This window comes from Phyllobates terribilis, unplaced genomic scaffold (assembly GCF_046119375.1).
Source record: "Phyllobates terribilis strain yellow unplaced genomic scaffold, ASM4611937v1 Scaffold_3__8_contigs__length_932513732, whole genome shotgun sequence".
NCBI lineage: Eukaryota > Metazoa > Chordata > Amphibia > Anura > Dendrobatidae > Phyllobates > Phyllobates terribilis.
The window spans coordinates 338,252,661-338,265,658 of record NW_027362763.1 but is presented as its reverse complement, the minus strand read 5'-3'; the positions used below and the strand labels follow the sequence as shown (position 1 = coordinate 338,265,658).

General features: G+C 41.6%; 1 protein-coding gene across 5 annotated transcripts in view; it reads left to right on the top strand.

Annotated features, from left to right (window-relative positions):
• The window catches only part of LPP (LIM domain containing preferred translocation partner in lipoma), a 281,781-nt gene that overhangs the window by 23,163 nt on the left and 245,620 nt on the right, over positions 1 to 12,998 (top strand). For 3 of the 5 annotated variants that reach the window (XM_073675185.1, XM_073675184.1, XM_073675186.1), the window contains exon 2: positions 2,075 to 2,152. The exons of the other annotated variants lie outside the window; for them this stretch is intronic. The gene's annotated coding sequence lies outside the window, so the exon portion shown is untranslated. The remainder of the gene's footprint in view (positions 1 to 2,074; positions 2,153 to 12,998) is intronic. 5 annotated transcript variants of the gene reach the window in all.

The following is a 12,998-nucleotide window of genomic DNA, read 5'->3' as shown; positions in this document are numbered from 1 at the left end:
TGAACGGAGAGGGGCTGGGGGTCAGTCCACTAATGATATCCTATTTAGCAGCCTTCCTAGGGGTAGGTTATACATTTTTGGCCTGGACAATCCCTTAAATTGTTTTTCTATTTACAAAAATATAGAAAAAATAAGTTCCAAAGATGGCCTTTCCCTTTAAGTCTAGGGCTCTACCGTATATGCAAAGCTCCAGACTAAACAAATCACTTGGGAGTCTTTAGCTTTGAAATATATAAACTTAAAAGGCAAAAATATTCTGTTTGCACTAGACTGTGGACTGCCATTTTGGGTGTTTGCACCCCTCATTCTGCCTATCTACAGCCCCCAGTAGATGGAGGTTTGGAGCCTATTGCATATTTGGACATTAGACTCATTAATAACTGTGCTGTCCGCTACCAGGATCCCCTTGGTAGTGTGTACAAGCAGGCAGCTCGTCATGTTCTACACTTGCGTCTGTTCTACATGGCACTTCGGAACTTTTGCTCATAAAAATGTATTGTTCACGTGCTCTCTACTACTCCATTCACACAAGGAACTTTGGGCCCCATTCCTTGTATCATTGGGGATCTGAACAGAATGATTTATTTAGTTCTTCAGAATATTGGATAAATACACCTGATACAATAGTTTATAGGAGCTTGAAAAATCTGTGCAAGGGAAAAGTGGAGCAGTTGCCCATTCTAGCTATATTTTCTGGAAATTGCTTTGGTTGTTTTAGGCAAATATATCATAGGATGTCTGTACAGCACTGTTCACACTACCTTCCTTCTTCAATCCACTACCTTTTTAAAGGGGCAGTCCCGTCACGAAAATATCACATATTCAATGGAAAGGTGATCATGTTAAGTAGGGGTCCAAGAGTTCAGCTATTTCTGTTCCGCCTATAAAACGTGAATGGTACGACAGCATGGATGCTCAACCACAACTCCATGTTTAAATGGTCAACTTAGGCTTATATTAAAGGATAACAAACAAAGCTGCACTCTGTAATGCTATAGCATACAAACATAGAATATATGAATTTGGAATTGCATTGCTATACTGGGAGAAAGATTAAAATGAAGATACTTGGCACATAAATTGGCCAATGCATGTGTACCAAGTAGCCATGACAAGGCGACCTTCTTTGCTGGGGACCTATCCTAATATGATACCTCTCCTGGGCTGATAGCCTACAAATTATATGGGTGGGTAGGATCCTGCTGTGATTCAAACAGCCATAGGCTGATGGGTGGAGTGCTCAGTCAGAGCGTTTGTGTATACAAATATCAAAGACTGACCATCACTTCCAAACAAAATCAGGTGTGAACAGGTGCAAGCTAAGAGAGACACTTCCATATGTAACTAACAAATTAAAGCTGCACTCTGTAACGCTATAGCATGCAAACATTGAATATATGAATTTGGAATTGCATTCCTGCTCCTCACTCATTTTATCAGTAGGTGAGTGGGGTCTGTGACTGGGGGCCATTTGTGTTTGCTGCCAGTAGATCTGATATCACTCACCATGCTCTCTGCAATTGAGAAAATAAAAAAGCTCAAAGTTTACTGTAAGGTATCAGTATTTTTAACTGTGCAGTGGTAAATTCTACTACCCTATTCCGTCTTTTTTCCACTCCTACTAATTTCTGTATGTATGTCTTTCTCATGTCCACATAGCGTCACTACGACCAGTATCTGCAGGGAGCTGTGGTTACATTGTCCTGACCATGGACAAAACCCCTCATTACAAAGCTGATATTCCAGTTTATGTGAGGAATGTCAGGATAGGGGCAGCAGGCTCAGTGCGGCCTCGTAGGGTTAATGATATACACAGTGGAATTCACTCTTCACATATCGCTCCCTTTTCATGACTTTTTTTTCCCAAAGTACCAAAACTGGGGAAAAGCAGTGAAGGATGATATTTGACAAGCTCCTTGGTCATGTTTTCCATATTTGGAAATGTTTACCCAAAGCAGTGATCTATTGAAAGAGGAGGGGAGGTGAGTCAGGGTTTGGAAGCAGGATATGAGTGCCTCAGTAGATGTGACATCCCCCTCCTATGTTTTGAAGCTTGCTTTGTGGTCTCTTTCAGGTTTCGAGCCCCTGGATCTCTGGATCTGGTTTAGACTTCAGTAAGTGTGCGGTGTCTGGGGGAGCGTACAAGAGCGAGGTGAGTGCTGAGTTATTGTGCCGTTATCCTCCAATATTCCTATTTTCTAAAGAAAGCGTTATCTTATCAACTATCGTAGAAGAAAGGATTTATCACATTAAGATGTGACAATGCCGGCTGCTTTAAATACTTTATTCTGCAGTTACCTGTGGACTCTAACCAAAAAAAGTTATTTTCCCTTTTTTTGGACGCAGGTTGAATATTGATTTCATCATCCCATGGTGTTTGCTATTAAGCAGTTTATAAAAGATGCTGCATAAGAAGGTGCTGAAGGATATTGGCGGCCATGATAACTTCCAATGACTAGTCAGGGCTATAGACAAATGTCATGTGATATGTGGGCCTGCTGTTCGTGTAGTAATGTCATGTGATGTGTGGGCCTGCTGGTCGGGTGTAGTAATGTCATGTGACGTGTGGGCCTGCTGGTCGGGTGTAGTAATGTCATGTGACGTGTGGGCCTGCTGGTCAGGTGTAGTAATGTCATGTGACGTGTGGGCCTGCTGGTCTGGTGTAGTAATGTCATGTGACGTGTGGGCCTGCTGGTCGGGTGTAGCAATGTCATGTGACGTGTGGGCCTGCTGGTCGGGTGTAGCAATGTCATGTGACGTGTGGGCCTGCTGGTCGGGTGTAGCAATGTCATGTGACGTGTGGGCCTGCTGGTCGGGTGTAGCAATGTCATGTGACGTGTGGGCCTGCTGGTCGGGTGTAGCAATGTCATGTGACGTGTGGGCCTGCTGGGGGTGTGTAGTAATGTCATGTGAAGTGTGGGCCTGCTGGGGGTGTGTAGTAATGTCATGTGGTGTGTATTAATGTCATGTGACTTGTGGGCCTGCTGGTTGTGTGTAGTAATGTCATGCTATGCATTTTGGAACCATGTTCCAGTGGGCAGAACACCAGTAACTTGTAAAAGTGCACCTGCTGCACCTCGAGGGGGAAACTCCCTTTCTGAGCAGGTGCTAAACTAATTATCCAGAAAAGGTGCAAGGGTCAGCCCTTATATTTGTCAGACAATAGTCTAATCTGCCTCGCTAAGCTCTACAAGCAACACAGATAAAATGTGTTCTCCTTTTGAGGTCACCCCCTTGGAATCGGCACAGGCTGCTGCTGTCACCGTTCCTCTGTCACAGTACTCCTGAGGCCTGTGATTGGCTGCAGCAGTCAAGTGATTGCAACACGTCATCAGAGAAATATCTGATGCCATGCCATTGTAGTCACATGACCGCTGCAGCCAGTCACAGGCCTCATGGTGTCACAGACTTGTGGTGTTGTCCCAGACCACTGTAGCGACCGGTGTTGAAACTACAGGTGTAACATCAAGTGACTATAAATCATTTTGTCATTTTCACCCAATCCACAGCTCCTGTAGAGTTAGCGGTCAGTGTGGACAATCCCTTCTAATTTTTTTTTTTTTTTTTTTGCAAAATCCAGTTTTATACAGACTAATATATTTGGGATTTGTAGGGTACAGATCTTGAATATACCAATTTTGCCATACGGTAGGTCCTTGCTGAACTTTTCTGCCTCTACAAAGCTTGATCTTTTTTGTTTTTGCTTTTTCCCTCTTATGAACCCCTGAAAAGAAAATTGTGCGTTGCTGTGTCACATTCCATACTGTGGAGTATTGTTCTCTATGTGACTCTTCTGTAGGTTCATATGCAGTCTGTGTGTGAGCCCTCCTAGTGACCTCAGCCATTGTGGAACAGAACTGCCTCCCCGCGGGGTATTTGTAGTTTTACCTGGTGCAGAGGAGGAACAATATCTGCCACTTGTAATTTCTTACCACTGTTGTCACTCTGGCTACAGGGCCGTGACTAAGGAATATATTAGCTTTTTGAAAGCGGCAAACACAAAAATGAGGCAGAAAATTGCAATAACATGTCAATGTACATTTTGTACCTTTTAGGGTAAAGAAGAATGGAATAATTTTGTCAGTTTCTATGTTCCTCTACCACAGGTAGAGTGCATTTTAATAACCGGCCAATTTTTGTGGCTGATTTTCAGCAGCCATACCTTTTTTGTTACTTTTCTGTCTTTTCACAGATGGAGCTCCATGAAGTTTTGTTTTACATGGGACAATTTTATTTTGTGGTACATTTAAATTACTATGCAACTTATGCTGTTTTTTTTTTTTTCCGCAAAAATGCTGAAAAAAATGACTTGGGTATTCGTTTATATTTTTTTACTGTTGATATTCTACTCCAAATAACCTGTTGAATGAATTCTCCAGGCTAATATGGTCATAATAATTTAATATGTATGGGTTTTTATTCCTACATGTACAGTACAGACCAAAAGTTTGGACACACTTTCTCATTTAAAGATTCTTTTGTATTTTCATGACTATGAAAATTGTACATTCACACTGAAGGCATCAAAACTATGAATTAACACATGTGGAATTATATACTTAACAAAAAAGTTTATCCGAGTCACCAGCCTCAGAAATCGCAGGTTAACAGCAGCTCAGATTAGAGACCAGGTCAATGCCACACAGAGTTCTAGCAGCAGACACATCTCTACAACAACTGTTAAGAGGAGACTTTGTGCAGCAGGCCTTCATGGTAAAATAGCTGCTAGGAAACCACTGCTAAGGACAGGCAACAAGCAGAAGAGACACGTTTGGGCTAAAGAACACAAGGAATGGACATTAGACCAGTGGAAATCTGTGCTTTGGTCTGATGAGTCCAAATTTGAGATCTTTGGTTCCAACCACCGTGTCTTTGTGCGACGAAGAAAAGCTGAACGGATGGACTCTACATGCCTGGTTCCCATCGTGAAGCATGGAGGAGGAGGTGTGATGATGTGGGGGTGCTTTGCTGGTGACACTGTTGGGGATTTATTCAAAATTGAAGGCATACTGAACCAGCATGGCTACCACAGAATCTTGCAGCGGCATCCTATTCCATCCGGTTTGTGTTTAGTTGGACCATCATTTATTTTTCAACAGGACAATGACCCCCAAACACACCTCCAGGCTGTGTAAGTGCTATTTGACCAAGAAGGAGAGTGATGGGGTGCTACGCCAGATGACCTGGCCTCCACAGTCACCAGACCTGAACCCAATCGAGATGGTTTGGGGTGAGCTGGACTGCAGAGTGAAGGCAAAAGGGCCCACAAGTGCTAAGCATCTCTGGGAACTCCTTCAAGATTGTTGGAAGACCATTTCCGGTGACTACCTCTTGAAGCTCATCAAGAGAATGCCAAGAGTGTGCAAAGCAGTCATCAAATCAAAAGGTGGCTACTTTGAAGAACCTGGAATATAAGACATATTTTCAGTTGTTTCACACTTTTTTGTTAAGTATATAATTCCACATGTGTTAATTCATAGGTTTGATGCCTTCAGTGTGAATGTACAATTTTCATAGTCTTTAAATGAGAAGGTGTGTCCAGACTTTTGGTCTGTACTATATATATATATATATATATATATATATATATATATATATATATATATATATATATATATATATATATATATATATATATATATATATATATATATATATATATATATAGTTATAGTACTACATTACTCACTACATTAGAATATCATCAAAAAATTAATTTATTTCAGTTCTTCAATACAAAAAGTGAAACTCGTATATTATATAGAGTCATTACAAACTCATTCCAAGTGTTTATTTCTGTTAATGTTGATGATTATGGCTTACAGCCAATGAAAGTGAGATGCACTTGTATATATTTTTTGTTTTACAGAATTTGTTCTCCCTCAAATCTTTGAGCTGTGGGGAACATTTTTCCTCTATTTTTCTTGATTATTTTTTTCTACTGTAACTGAAGCATCCATAGGAGCCTCTGTTACAGGGGAAAATGGCACACTATGTTTACAAGTCACTGGCATAGCTGATCTGGGTGTGCTAGGACCTAGCAGCTTTGGTATGCCAGGTGCATGCCAGCATGTGATAGCCATGTTCTTCAATGTGTAGCCATTGAAATAGAAGACCAAATAATAATCGATAATAAATCTATTTTGTGTTCTCCCCAGAATCCCCGGCATTGTCTGACAGCCAGACAACCGTCCTGCTGCTGCTAGAGGAGCTTTAACCCAAAGCCTTAAATTTACAAAATCAGTGTTAAAGCTCCGCACCAAGCGCTGTAAATTTACTGAGTTTGGTCATTATGAGCTTAATAAACTAGCACAACTTAATTCAGCGTGGTTTTTTATTAATATTAGTGTAAAAAAATAATCTTCCCTTCCACAGCAAAGCATTGTTAAAGATTGTGAAGAATAGTCAATGCTTCTCTGGAATATAATACAAGATTATACAAGATGTAACTGATAAGGAAGATAATGGAAACAAAAGGAGAGCAGCAGTGGTGATTGTCTTAAAAATTGAAGAAACCTATCCTAAGGGCATGGCTTATCCAGTGCCAGGAACACTTTTTCTCTAGGACATGTCCAGTCAATGGAGTAGAGGTGTCAAAACTGTTTAATAAGAACCCTCTCAATAGGTTTAAAGCTTTCTCATCTGAGTGCATCATGATGTAGGGGCAGAGACCCTGATTCCAGCAATTTGTCACTTGCTGGACTGTATGTAGTATTTTTAATAATATCACTTTTATCTGCTGCAGTTCTCTAATGCTGAACTCTGTATAACCCCGCCCACACCACTGATTAGCACCTTTCTGCCTATGCACAGTGCACTGAAGGCTGCCAATCAGTGGTGCTGCTAGTGGGGGTTATATAGAGCTTATGAGTATGGAGGAAGACATGGCAGCAGGTTTACTAGTCCTCTAGTGATAATTTCCTGCTGATAAAAGTGATTTTTATCAAAAGCACATGTAAGTAACACAGCTGCTGGAATCAGGGTATCTGTCCCTACATTATGCTGTCTTCAGATTAGATGGTAAAAACCTGGTGACAGATTCCATTTAAAAAAAATACTTTTTGTTGCCCGTAGCGACCAATAACAGTGCATCTTTAATTTTACCAAACTAAAAGCTGATCTCTGGTTTGGCAACAGAGAAGGTGTTTTGTTCAGACATTTTTGATAAATGAGGCTCAATATCTTAAATGGTGAATCAATTTATCTCTGAAGGACAATTTTGTCAGACCACATGAAAGCTGTTGAAAACTGTGCAAAGGAAAACCTCTTTGTTCTCCTTAGCAACCCATCACATTTAATTTTTAAGACGAGAAATGAGAGTTGTGCTGTGATTGGTGGCCGTGGACACCAAAGACAATTTGTCTTTTAAACCACTTCATAAATCTCCATTGGTGTTTCTCCTATAGGACACATGTAATTACTCTACTTTTATACTCCATTCTTCCAGTGTATCACTCACTGGCTATTCAGTAGAATAGGAAGCAGATATGAAATGGTTATTGTCCCCCCACCCTCCAACCTTCCTTCCCGGCATCGGCCAGATGTGCTGTATCGGTAAATGGGAATTTGCTTTTCTTAAAATTCATGACACAACTGATGTTTTACCTCAAACCTCGTGGACTGAGGTCAAAGTGATTCTTCTAACAGAGACCTAGACCCCAGGAAAGGCATCTGCATGCTTGGTATTCCCCCTCAGCATAAACTGGGGGTGCACTGTAGAGAAATGGACGCAGAAAGTAAATTTGAAAAAAGTTTAATTGGTCCATGTCATTGAACGGTTTGTTTTAACTTTTCTTGTAACACCAACACCTTGATAGATGACTTAATTAGTTTCTTGTTCCGTCTCTGACCCAAAGTTCATTCCACAGCTGGATGTAAGCAGATGTCAGCTGGCTATTAGTGGGTGAGACGCCAGGTTACCTCTGTGTGCATGGGAAGGGCAGACACTCACCTTTACAAAGGCACCTCACTCACCACTCTGCGGGTCATAGAATAAAAGGGGGTTATCTGGGAATAGGGAAAATAAAGTAGGGGGTTTTTTTTGTGTTTCTCCCACACAGATTCGGTCGGTGAAAAAAATTGCTCATCTGCACTGCCCTATTGAATACCATTGGTCCTTGTGCTGTCCGTTTTTTCCATGGACAGCACTCAAGCTCGAAATAAGGTCGTGTGAATGATCACTTGGACAGCGGGCGGCCATCAGCCATTGTGAAACAAGTGTTATTTGCTAATTATAGGTATTTAGAAATGGATTTATATATTTTTTTTCTATTCCCCGAGAATGCCTTTTAGGCTAAGTGCCCACGTTGCGGAACTGAAGCATATTTTTTACGCTTCTCCCTGGCGGGAAAATCGCATGCGGATTTTACATACGGTTTTCCCGCCAGGTAGAAGCGTTTGTGAGGCGTCTTTGCAGCGTCTTTGCATGCATTTCCGCATGCGGGTTATCAAGCACTTCTCCAAGTGATTTAAGCATCACTTGGAAAAGTGCTTGACAACTTGTTCACACTATATAAATCCATGCAACCGGCATATATAGTGTGACCAAGTAATAGTTTAAAAAAAATAATCAGAATGGTAAAAAATAAAAAAAGTTTATACTCCCTTTCCGATGCATTCTCTGCCCCGTCCGGAGTCTTGAGCGGCTCACGCTGTTATGTGCAGGACCTGTGGTGAAGTCATTGAGTCATGTGATGGGTCACATGACTCAGTGACGTGGCAGGTCCTTCAGACAACAGCGCGACGGAGGGAAAACATCAGAAGATAAGTATAAACTTTATTTTTTCTTTTTTTTGCAGGATCTTTGGTACCCAGGTCTGGATGAGAGTCTCCTCTCCTCCAGACTTGGGTACCAGCCGCACATTGATTCCGCATGCGGAAACGCAAAATTAATAAACATGCTGCGGATTTTTGACCGCAGCATATACGCTGCGGAAAAATCCGCAGCATGGGCATTGACATTGCGGAATGCCATTGGGGACCATGGGGTGCGGATATACATGCGTTTTACAAGTGTTTACGCTGCGGAAATTCCGCAGCATATACGCTTGTAATACGCAACGTGGGCACGCAGCCTAAGAAGACTTTTCTCTATTCACTAGAAATGTGTACCATGCATATGATCTAGTTGTATCTTGCACATGTTGCATACTCCTTGGTCCCCTGTATCATCGATTAAAGATCACATAGTTGGTAAGGCTACGCTTGATTATTCCTCAATGCGTATGTTGGATCAGAATAAGGCTCTCTTGTTATGTTTTGTGAATCCTCCTGATGTATGCTTCTGTACGCTATGAGGTGGAAAGCATCATAGATCGCCCCCTCATGCTAAAGTAAAAGGTCAAATGGTGGCTGGGTCCCAGATGTAGGATGCAAGTCTACACAGACTTTCAACAGTTTTTTTTTTTTGCCTATATAGTACAGTATAGGCTTTATTTAAAGAATTATATTTAACGTGTGTGTAAATGTGGCACCCCTGCAGGGGATTACCACAGGATCCATAGGTGCAGGGGGAGATGTACGCTTGGGCACACACAACACTTTCCACCCCAGGTCTGAGGGGAGGAGTCCGTTTCCAGGGAGACAGCAAAGCGGCAGTTGGTCTAGAGACGGGTGAAGGAGGAGAGAGACAGAGAGCTGTTGGCGGAGGACCAGTTAAGCCCTGAACTAGGAAACAGGTCTGTGTTGTGAAGCGCCCTAGAGAGAGGGACGGAGGCTAGAAGGAGAAAGAAAGAGATAAAACTATTATCCCTTTAGCTCATCCGGACACCGGAGACCGAGATTGCTATTAATTCAGGAATAGCATAGAAAACCCGGACAGATCAGGAGGATCTACTCCCCCTGAAGAAGAAGGGGAAAGAGTTGCCAAACTTGACCAAGTATAGGACCAGGGACGCAGAAAGAGAATTGGTAGCCCCAAGAAAAGGTCCTCATTGTCAGTTGTGGAGAAGGACCCCAAAGAAAGTAGAAGGTGGCAGGTTCAGCTTAAAAACAGTGCACACATTGTTAGAGGAGGCCTCACAAATCTCCAGGGTGAATATCTCTACCTGCACCGAAAACCTGGTTACCCTCCTGAACTGTACCTGTTACCGGACATCAGTAAAAGAAAGGTACTGAAACGAAGTCTTAATGTGTGTGTGTGTGCCTACTTTGACATTACTGCCTATAGCGTTCGTACAAGCCGTATGCCGATCACCTCAGCAACCATACACAGCGCTGGTAACCGATTTTACCAGTTACCACAGGAGGCGTCAGGACACAATACTCCCATCATCCTGACCCCCATCCCTTTACTGACGGTCCAGGGCACGGAACCGGGAACCGACCAACCGAACTGAAAAAGTTTGGGCACCCCTATTAATCTTAAGCTTAATGTTTTATAAAAATTGGTGGTTTTGCAACAGCTATTTCTGTTTGATATATGTAATAACTGTTGGACACAGTAATGTTTCTGCCTTGAAATGAGGTTTATTGTACTAACAGAAAATGTGCAATCTGCATTCAAACAAAATTTGACAGGTGCATAAGTATGGGCACCCTTATCATTTTCTTGTTTTAAATACTACTACCTACTTTTTACTGACTTACTAAAGCACTTTTTTTGGTTTTGTAACCTCATTGAGCTTTGAACTTCATAGCCAGGTGTATGCAATCATGAGAAAAGCTACTTAAAGTGGCCACTTGCAAGTTGTTCTCCTGTTTGAATCTCCTCTGAAGAGTGGCATCATGGGCTCCTCAAAACAACTGTCAAATGATCTGAAAACAAAGATTATTCAACATAGTTGTTCAGGGGAAGGATACAAAAAGCTGTCTCAGAGATTTAACCTGTCAGTTTCCACTGTGAGGAACATAGTAAGGAAATGGAAGAACACAGGGACAGTTCTTGTTAAGGCCAGAAGTGGCAGGCCAAGAAAAACATCAGAAAGGCAGAGAAGAAGAATGGTGAGATCAGTCAAGGACAATCCTCAGACCACCTCCAGAGAGCTGCAGCATCAACTTTCTCCAGATGGTGTCACTGTGCATCGGTCAACTATACAACCCACTTTGCACAAGGAGAAGCTGTATGGGAGAGTGATGCGAAAGAAGCCTTTTCTGCAAGCACGCCACAAACCGAGTCGGCTGAGGTATGTAAAAGCACATTTGGAGAAGCCAATTTCTTTTTGGAAGAAGGTCCTGTGTACTGATGAAACCAAGATTGAGTTGTTTGGTCATACAAAAAGGCGTTATGCATGGCGGCAAAACACCATTCCAAGAAAAACACTTGCTACCCACAGTAAAATTTGGTGGAGGTTCCATCATGCTTTGGGGCTGTGTGGCCAATGCCGGCACCGGGAATCTTGTTAAAGTTGAGGGACGCATGGATTCTACTCAGTATCAGCAGATTCTTGACAACAATGTTCAAGAATCAGTGACAAAGTTGAAGTTACACAGGGGATGGATCTTTCAGCAAGACAATGATCCAAAACACCGCTCCAAATCTACTCAGGCATTCATGCAGAGGAACAATTACAATGTTTTGGAATGGCCATCCCAGTCCCCAGACCTGAATATCATTGAACATCTGTGGGATCATTTGAAGAGGGCTGTCCATGCTCGGCGACCATCAAACTTTACTGAACTGGAATTGTTTTGTAAAGAGGAATGGTCAAAAATACCTTCATCCAGGATCCAGGAACCCATTAAAAGCTACAGGAAGCGACTAGAGGCTGTTATTTTTGCAAAAGGAGGATCTACTAAATATTAATGTCACTTTTCTGGTGAGGTGCCCATACTTATGCACCTGTCAAATTTTGTTTGAATGCAGATTGCACATTTTCTGTTAGTACAATAAACCTCATTTCAAGGCAGAAACATTACTGTGTCCAACAGTTATTACATATATCAAACTGAAATAGCTATTACAAAAACACCAATTTTTATAAAGCATTAAGCTTAAGATTAATAGGGGTGCCCAAACTTTTTCATATAACTGTGTATATACACACACACACACACACACACACACACACACACACACACACACACACACACACACATCCAGTGTACATTTCCCATTATATGTCTGGCTATGTAGAGGGGGCCGAGTTTCCTCACACTCCAGTTGCTGTGCTCTAATAGATTAGTAATTTTGAACTTCTGCCTTCTAACTGGCACTGCAGAATCTGTTTATCCTATTGGATGCATCTTCACTCTGTCTCCCATGCCTCCTTGTCGGTTGTTTTTTCCCTGTCAGCTTTTACAAGCAGGAGGCAGGGGAGAGCTGTGTAATGCTGATTCTTATAGGACACAATCTGCATTCCAGAGAGAGTTTTATAACTAGCCAATTATTTTATGCATCACCATATTGCCACTCTCTATTTTTCCTCTTTCATTTTTTTTATCCTTTTTCCAAGAATCCTAACTTTTTTTTATCTCCACTTTTCCCATCTGCAGAACAGTCTAAGATTTTTTTTTTTTTTGCGACACGTGTGGTAGGTTTGGTGGACACCTTTTTCATTTTCTATATAATAAAATTCCGCCGAGGGTGAAATGCTGAACAAATAAAAATGTAATTGTAAAAGTATCTTGGGTTAATTTTTATGGCCTTCCATTGCTTGATAAAAATGACCTGTAAATATGGTGCTAGTAAACGTATTGACCACACCATTTAGCTTTTTAGGTAATTAATGTTTTATAGATCGGAATTTACAGAAGTGGTGATCCAAAATGATTTTTTTGGTGTTTATATTGCGGATAAGGAAAAAAATGTACTTGTGGTTTTTGTCTAAATATTCTTTAAAAACAAAAACGCCCTTTGAGACTGACAACCTGTATACAGGAAACCATGTGCTGCAATGGTTGTCAGCCTGGAGATTGTGTGTCTATTGCTTTGGCGGTGGTTGGGACCAAATGGATAAGTCCCAGAACTTGTATAGTCCTCCTCACCACCTTGTCTTTGTAGTGTGGGACAGAATAGCTTGGCTTGATTGGATTTGGTTTTCTGCCTGATTAAGACCTCC